At 42.6% G+C, this 9104-nt stretch overlaps 2 pseudogenes; one reads left to right on the top strand and one right to left on the bottom strand.

The window, feature by feature from the left end:
- Positions 1 to 2211: 2211 nt before the first annotated feature.
- LOC138994670 (ubiquitin-conjugating enzyme E2 C pseudogene) lies at positions 2212 to 2728 on the bottom strand (annotated as a pseudogene).
- A 3690-nt stretch (positions 2729 to 6418) lies between these two features.
- On the top strand, positions 6419 to 7310 carry LOC138994560 (phosducin-like protein 3 pseudogene; annotated as a pseudogene).
- The last annotated feature ends 1794 nt before the right edge of the window (positions 7311 to 9104 follow it).

Raw genomic sequence — 9104 nt, 5'->3', positions numbered from 1 at the left:
CTTCTGGCAACTCCCTGAATGAGTGATGTCCACAGTGTCCTGGCCTCACAGCCCTGCTCAGCTCCCGGAGACTCAGGCCTTTGGCGTCCTTTATGGAATCAATCTATCTCATATTTGGTCTTCCTCTTTCCCTGCTGCCTTCCATTTTCCCAGCAATATTGTCTTTCCCAAAGAGCCCTGCCTTATGATGTGCCTGGAGCAAGACAGCTTTAGTTTGGTCCTTTTTTACTTTTTAATTCATCTTTATTGTTGAAAGTATTACAGATGTCCCACCCCCCATGACCCTCTCCTCCCACTCTCACTCTCTCCCCAGGTTTTCACCGCATTATTGTCTGTCCATGGACTATGTATACTAAGTGGCTGTAAAAAAAAAAAAGGGATCTCTTACCCTTTGAGACTACATGGAGGCACCTGGAGAGTATTCTACTAATGAAATAAGCCCGTCAGAGAAAGACAAGTATCACATGATCTCACTCATGTGGAATCTAATGAACAAAATAAACTGATGAACAAAATACATCCAGAGACATTGAAGCATGCAACAGACTGACATATTTCAGAGGGAAGGGGGGCAGCGTGAGAAGACATTAACCAAGGAACTTATATGCATATATACATAGTCCATGGACAGACAATAGTGCGATGAATAGTACTTGGTACAGTAAAACCTCTATTCTACTTTCTCTCTCTATGAATTTGAATTCTGGAAGAAGTTAGTGTCATTTCTGGTAGAGAAAGTTGCTCATGTTAGATTAGCTATAGGAGTGGATATGTTTCCCGTTTCTACATATGACACTTTTGTTCAAAAAACAGCCTATCCTATATAACAAAAGCCTAATATGCAAACAGCCTATCCTATATAACAAAAGCCTAATATGCAAACAGCCTATCCTATATAACAAAAGCCTAATATGAAAATTGTTCGATCGGGAGTTTGGCCGGTCACTATGACATGTGCTGACCACTAGGGGGTGGAGCGGAACATGGCGGGTGTCGACGATGCAGTGCTGGCAGCGGGCGGCAGTGGAGGCACTGCTGGCCCCAATGGGCCCTGACGAGAGCAGGACATCGGCGGAATGGTGGAGCAGGGGAGTGGGTGGCGCCAGGCCAAGGCGGGTGTGAGAGGGGGCCCAATCGCCCTGCTAATTGCTCTGCAGATGGTGACCAGCTTCGGTGGCAGGGGCAGGGCCACCACCTGCTCCCAGGCTCTGAGAAAGCTGGCTGGCCCCAATTTATTGCGCCCACAGGTGGGATGGTGGAGCAGGTGAGGTGGTGGCACCAGGCCACGGTGGGGTGCCAGGTAGGGCTGCAGGGCTGCGAGGCTGGGGGTGTGAGCTGGGGCTGCAAGCCTGGGGGTGCGAGCTGGGGCCCCGACCCCCGCAGGCCACCCCGAGGGACCCCACCCGTGCACGGATTTGTGCATTGGGCCTCTAGTATTAAATAGAAGTTATGATTTAGCAAGTCTTATCAAAACCTACACAAACGCACAGATGCTAAATAACCAGAGATGATAAAAATACTTTCCAGTTAAGTGTCTAAAAAAACATTAAGATTCCATGATAAGTCTTTGAATTAATTCTGTTTCTATGGTTATGTTTTCCTTTTCATTTCTAATGTATAAATGTATATTCTGTTGTCTCCCTTTTTATTTTTCTTCATCAAGCTTGGCAGGTGTTAAGCTTATTGACACCGAGTCAGGAGTAAAAGAGATAAATACATACACATATCCTGGCAAAATTCTGAACTCATGGGTAAAGGGAGAAGCTTATTTTCACACTAATGGACGAGGACAGATCGGGAGGCAATCGATCTATGTTTCACTCTCACATTGATGTTTCTCTTTCTCCCTTCCTATCTCTTTAAAACCGATAGAAGCATGTCCTCAGGTGAGGATTAAAAAAAAAAAAATTAGAGAAAGACAACTATAGACACTCCAATCTTATATATAGGGTGTCCCCCAAAAATGTATACACACTTTGAATATTTATAAAGCAGTTTATTAAAACACATTTCATTTTTTTTAATTCAAAATGTATTTATTTAATTATATTCATCACAGGGGCTCAACCAGAGGCTTAATTTAAAAACGAGACACAACAAGTATGACATCACAGCTGAAGATACAGAGTCCTGTACAGAAATCAAGGCAAGGACAGACCATCTAAGGAAAAAGGAAAAAGGCAGCACAAGGAGAGAGGCTGGAAGCCCAGGTCAGGGCTCTTGGCTGGAGCCCTGCTTTGCTAGTTTTCCTGTCGGTGCTTCTTGAAGGCTGTGGGGTTTCCCCAGAGCTCTGCAGTGTGCTCACCGGGCTGTGGATGGGGCTCTCCTAGCAGGCTCTGGACGGAGAGCAGGATGGTCCTGACGTCATACAGGGCAGACCACTTGTCCTTTAGGATGTCCGGCAGATGTTACCCTGGTGTCCACGCTGGGGGCGGGGCGGGGTGGGGGTGGGGTGGGGGCGCGGGTTGCAGGGGGCGAGGACTTTGTGGGGAGAGGGAGAGCGTATGCCTCAAGTCTTCCTATACTGTGCCAGCTGCTTCATGGATGGTCCCCACCCCTTTGAAAAGGTTCTCTGATTCAGGGAAGGCAGAAATTCCTTTGTCACCTGACGTCATGAGGTCATCAGTTCCCGCTGTAGCCTCTTGCCCCGCAGCTGGGAGGCGCCCTTCCTGGGCTCGGCTCCTTTGGCGACACTGGCGGCGGCTGGGTCGTGGTTCTGGGAGGCCATCAGGGCAGCGCTGGCAGAGAACTCGGAGAACACGACTGTAATTCAAAACACATTTCATTTTTTAAAAATGCAATAGAATCTACAGACATTGTGTGTGTACATTTTTTTGGGGGGGGGGGGGTGGGGGGGGCGGGAGGGACACCTGTATTGTCCCTGGATCCTAGCTGAGGAAAATACTAAAAGTTCTTTAATCAATTGATAATTATATTAGAAAAAATATCTCAATATTGGGTAGAGAAGAGTACAGTGCTTGTTGTGAACAATTTACCTTATAATATAGTTGTCTTCATTGATCATTTATTCATTCAACAAACATTTTGAGTGCCAGGCTCAGCAGCAGCTCTTGGAGCTGAGTATCATGGTTATAATGCTAATGAGATAAGAAATACATGCTGCAAATGTTCAGGAAGGAGTTTTCATACAGAAGACATACTTAAGAGGAATTGGGCATCGGGGTCAATGGGAAAGTCCGGAAGTAAAACAGCAATTTCTAAAATTCTCATCTAGATGAAGGGGTCAAGATTTTGCAGGCGAAATGTTTTGGAAAACATGTTTATTGATCAATTTTGAAATATTACTAGAAGAATACAGGTTTCATCAGAACTACTAGGTATGGGAAGAGAAATACCCACATTATGGAGACAGATTAGAACTTCCAAATTAACAGGAGAGCAAGCACGGAATGAAGAGAAACTTTCCCAAGCCAGTACATGGATGCTTACGCATTAAACATGGCCGAATACATAATATTCATTTCAGAATTTAACTAAGTATGCAAAAACAAAGCAAATCATAGAGGAATTTAATAGTGCAGTTTATAAGCGTGACTTAACAGAAAGAGAACTTTCTAATATACAGAGAACATATACCTTTTATGCCCATAGAAATCATTTATATTCCTGGCCATCAAGCTAATAAATTCCAAAAAAAGAGAGATTTTAAAATTCAGAAACTTTAAATTAGAAATCTAATTAAAATTAGAAATCAACCACCAAAAGATTTTTTTTTTAATTTTCACCACCAAAAGATTTTTTACAAATTTGCTTGGGAGTTAAAAAATAGCCTAACATGCAGATCTAAGAGGAAATAGAAATTATTAAGACAAAAAAAAAAGTGAATTTAGGAAGGTATAAGGTCAATATACAAACAACCAATGGTTTTCTGTGTATTAGCAACAAACAATTAAAAAAATAAAAACTTGCCCTAGCCAGTTTGGCTCAGTGGATAGAGTGTCAGCTCACATACTGAAAGGTCCTGGGTTTGATTCTGGTCAAGGGCATGTACCTTGGTTGCAGGCTTGGTCCCTGGCCTTGGTTGGGGCGCATGCGAGAGGAAACCAATGTCTCTCTCTCATCGATGTTTCTGTCTCTCTCCATTCCACTCTCTCTAAAATAATAATAAAAATAAAGTTTTAAAAAACAACAAAAAACTTAAAATACTATTTGTAATAGCAGCAAAATATCAAATATTTAGTAATAAATGTCACAAGTTTATTACAAAATATTGCTGAGAAAAATTAAAATAAGATTTCATAAATGGAGAAATATATATTTATATATTGGAAGACAATACTGATAAGAAGTCAGTTCTCTATTGATCTACAGATTCAATGCAACTCCAAACCCAAATCCCATAAGGCTTATTGTTATTGTTACTAGAGGCCCAGTGCACGAGATTCGTGCACTCCGGGGGGGGGGGGGGGTCCCTCAGCCCGACCTTCACACTCTCGCAGTCCAGGAGCCCTCAAGGGATGTCCAACTGATGGCTTAGGTTGGCTCCTGGCTTAGGCTCATCCTTAGCACTGCTGTGGAGGTGGGAGAGACTCCTGCCGCCACTGCTGCACTCGCCAGCTGTGAGCCCGGCTTCTGGCTGAGCAGTGCTCCCCCTGTGGAAATGTACTGACCACCAGGGGGGCAGCTCCTGCATTGAGCATCTGCCCCCTGGTGGTCAGTGCGCATCATAGCGACCAGTCATGCCGTATTTGGTCGATTTGCATATTAGCCTTTTATTATATAGGATTATTATTATTATTATTTGGGTAAGAACAACAACAACACACCGCATTGCTAAAATTTGTACCTTGTATAGGAGGTCTCTCACTCTGGGAGCTCTGAGCTGCTAATTATTTTAAAAATCTGAATTCTCTGAGGTCACCCAAGGAAGTTCAAGCCATGTGGAGAGGCTCCAGGTAAGTACTCCAGGTGACAGGCCAGTGGGTCTTCCAGCTGTCAGCCAGCATCAACTGTCAGGCATGTGAATAAGCCATCTCAGCCATCCAGCCTGGTCAAACCTTCATACGACTATGGTCTCAGGGACATCTCAGTGACAGTTCATGAGACACCCCAAGCAAGAACTGTCCGGCCAAGTCCTTTCTTATTTCCTGTCACACAAGATCTTAAGTAAAATAAAATAGTTGCTTTAAAAAAAAGTCATAGCAGCCCCAAACTGGAAACACTTTAAATATCCTTCAACAATAAAAAGAATAAATAAAATGTAGTCTATTCCAATATTGAAATACTACTACACAGCAATGACAATAAATGAACCATAGCTACATGAACTCATGGATGAAACTGACAGATCTAACATTGAGTGAAAGAACTCATACACAAGCGTACATATTGTATAAATGCATTTATATAAAGTCCAAAATCATGGTGATGAAGAGTGGTTATCCATGGAGAGGATTGACTAGAAGTGTGACAAAGGACCCTTATACGATACTAGAATGTTCTATATTTTGATCTGGATGGTGGTTGTGAAGTTGTACATATATGTAAAACACTGCAGTGTGTGTAAAGTTTAGCTCAATTTAAAAATGAAAAACATGAATTAGGATTTTATTTTAAAGATATTATGCCATTAAATTGGTTTCAGGTGAAGAAAACAGTGGAGACATCAAAATTAAACCATAGAACCACCATCTTTTAGAACTGCCTGAAATCTGGCTGAATGGAAGTCCTATAACTAGAGAATTAAAGAAGAAGCCACACTGAGACTGGTATGAGGGGTGCAGGTGCAGAACGGTCCGGTCCAATACCCACCTGTGGTGTTTTTAATTGGGAGGGATATCTTGGCTACAGAGGTCCCCCGTGAGGAGTGTTCCAGTGCTGGGAAGAGAAGTCCTCATAACTTCGGGATGTAAAAACCAGCGGAAATTGTAAACATGGAGGCTGCTGGAGTCCCCGGTGTTCCTCTTACAGCGGACGCATGGACTTAATTTGACTCACTCCCTCTGAGCTCCAGCGCTGGGGTAGCAGCACATACTGGAAGGAACTGAATTGTCTGGCATCAGGGCAGGAACTGGGGGAGGGAGGGGCAGCTTTCTCCCAGACAAAAGTGCTAGCAGAGGTCATTGTTCCTCTGCCGAGACCTCCCTGAGCTGACTGACAGGTGCCATATCTGAGTTTCCATCAACGTGGCTTACACTGTTTGGCCCTAGTGACTCCCTTAGACTCTGCCCCTCCCAATTTGCAGTCCCACTCAAGCTATTTGCAGTGGTCTTTCTATATGAATAGCCCGTCTTCGATCAGGCTTTAGAGTTTCCTAAAATCTCTTCAACAAGCAGCAGCTGGCCTCAGCATGCCTCATACCTCTCAATAAGAGGCCCAGGCCCAACATAAGTAGCAGCCATCTGCAGGTCGCTCTGTACCTCGTGCCAGGCGGCCCCAGGCAGGGCATAGGCCAGTCATGGCGAACCTTTTGAGCTCGGCGTGTCAGCATTTTGAAAAACCCTAACTTAACTCTGGTGCCATGTCACATATAGAAATTTTTTGATCTTTGCAATCATAGTAAAACAAAGATTTGTATTTTTGATATTTATTTTATATATTTAAATGCCATTTAACAAAGAAAAATCAACCAAAAAAATGGGTTCGCGTGTCACCTCTGACACGCGTGTCATAAGTTCACCATCACTGGCATAGGCAGTAACTGACTTTGTACCTCTTGGGAGACCCAAGAGCCAGTGCACAAGACTTTGGAAGAACTGGAAGATAATGAAAATGAATTTAATGAGGAAGACCAACGAGCTATTGAAATGTACAGGCAGCAGAGACTGGCTGAGTGGGAAGCAACTAAAGCGAAGAACAAATTTGGAGAAGTTTTGGAAATCTCAGGAAAGGATTGTGTTCAGAAAGTTACCAAAGCTGGAGAAGGCCTGTGGGTGATCTTGCACCTTTACAAACAAGGGGTTGATTTGCCTCTGTGGCCTGATAAGTCAGCACTTCAGTGAACTTAGCAAGAACTTTCCTGAGGTCAAATTTATCAAAGCCATTTCCACAACCTGCATACCCAATTATCCTGAAAGGAGTCTGCCCACAATATTTGCTTACCTTGAAGGTGAGCAAGGCTCAATTTATTGGACCTCTGGTGTTTGGTGGCATGAACCTGACAATAGATGAGTTGGAGCAGAAATTATCTGAGTCTGGAATAACCAAGACAGACCTGGAGGAAAACCTTAAAAAACCAATTGAAGACTCATTGCTGTGCTTGGTGCGGGGGCTCGATCCCCTTGAAGAAGGGCAGCAATTTACAGGATGCAGAAGGCCAAAGCCGCCAAAATGTGCTGAACTTAATGTGACAAATTGTCTGGATTTTTTAAAAAAGAAAAAGTAGGACTAAATCCTTTGGTTTTTAGCCTTTTATAGTTATGTTTTATATCTCATGGATCTCAGAAACAATCATTGCTGCAAAACCTATTAAATTTCTTGGAACTCTCTTTTTTAAAATATGTTTTTATTGATTTCAGAGAGGAAGGAAGAGGGAATCATTGATCGGCTGCTTCCTGCACATGCCCTAGTGGGGATCAAGCCTGCAACCCTGGCATGAGCCTTGACCAGGAATGGAACTGTGATCTCCTGGTTCAACCACTGAACCATACCAGCAGGGCTAGACCTCTCTTTTTTCCTTTTATTTTTTTAGAAGAAACTTTGTGTCCTCACTGACCACTCATTTTTAAAAATATATATATTTTATTGATTTTTTACAGGGAGGGATAGAGAGTTAGAAACATCGACGAGAGAAAAACATCAATCAGCTGCCTCCTGCACACCCCCCACCGGGGATGTGCCCACAACCAAAGCACATACCCTTGACTGGAATCGAACCTGGGACCCTTCAGTCCTCAGGCCGATGCTCCATCCACTGAGCCAAACCGGTTAGGGCCCTTTTATTTTTTTTTATTTTTAATTTATTGTTTTTCTCTTTGCTCTTCTTTGGAACTCTCTTTTAAATTTAAAACATTTCCTTTTTTTAAAAAAAACAGCTATTGGTATGGCAAAAACAAAAATTAAAAGAATGAAATTAGGAATATTGGAGGAATTGAGGGATTTTCATAGGAGTATGGTTGATAGCATAAACTACAGTATCAAGCAGGCTGTTTTGTAGAAGTAGACGATTCTATGCTTTATTTGGAAATGCACAGGACTTAGAAGGGCCAAGATAATCTTGAAGAACAAATCTGGAGGACTTACTCTGATTTCATGACTAAGTAATTAAGCAAGCATATTAAGACAGAATTGACTTGGTGTAAGGGCAGGTAAGTCGATCAATGGAACAGAATAGAGGATTGAGACCTAGATAAGTTCATGTCTATAAAAAAAAAAGGAAAAAACTCACACCATATGCAAAAATTAATTTGAGTCTTAGCTGGTTTGGCTCAGTGGATGGAGTGATGGCCCATGGACTGAAGGATCCCGGTTGGATTCCAGTCAAAGGCAAGTACTTTGGTTGCAAGCAATCCCGGGCCCTGGTTGGGGGTGTGTGTGGGAGGCAAACCGATTGATATGTCTTTCTCACATCGATGTTTCTCTGTCTATCCCTTCCTCCCACTCTCTCTAAGAAAAAAAAAAACACTCAATGGAAAAAATATCCTCAGGGGAGGATTAACAAAAAAAAAAATTTAATTTGAGATGGATCATAGACTTAAGGGTGAACGCTAAAACTATAAGCTTCTAGAAGACAGATAGGAGGAAAATCTTCATGGTCTTGGGGTGGGCAAAGCTTAAAAACATGACACAAAAACCCTAACTATAAAATAAAAATTTCCACAAGTTGAACGTCATCAAAATAAAAAATTTCCACTCATCTAAAGATATTAAGGTGAAAAGGAAAGCCACGACTGGGAGAAGATATTCTGAATATACATACCTGGCAAACAACTCCCATCCAGATATAAAGAACTCCTACACATCAAGTAACTCAATTTATAAAATGGACTAACTCTCGGAGGAGTGTCTGTGAACAGGCATTTCACAGCCGAAGATATTCAAATGGTCAATCAGCACGTGAAAAGGTGCTCAGCATCACTACACACCCAAGGCATGCAAATACCATCACACGGAGGTATCACCGCATTCCCACCAGAAAGGCTGAA

This window comes from Myotis yumanensis, unplaced genomic scaffold, assembly GCF_028538775.1.
Source record: "Myotis yumanensis isolate MYYU_CA2020_CCGP unplaced genomic scaffold, mMyoYum1.0.hap1 SCAF_16, whole genome shotgun sequence".
NCBI classification, from domain to species: Eukaryota; Metazoa; Chordata; class Mammalia; order Chiroptera; family Vespertilionidae; genus Myotis; species Myotis yumanensis.
Note: the sequence above shows the minus strand (reverse complement) of the source record. Positions and strands in the feature narration are given on the sequence as shown.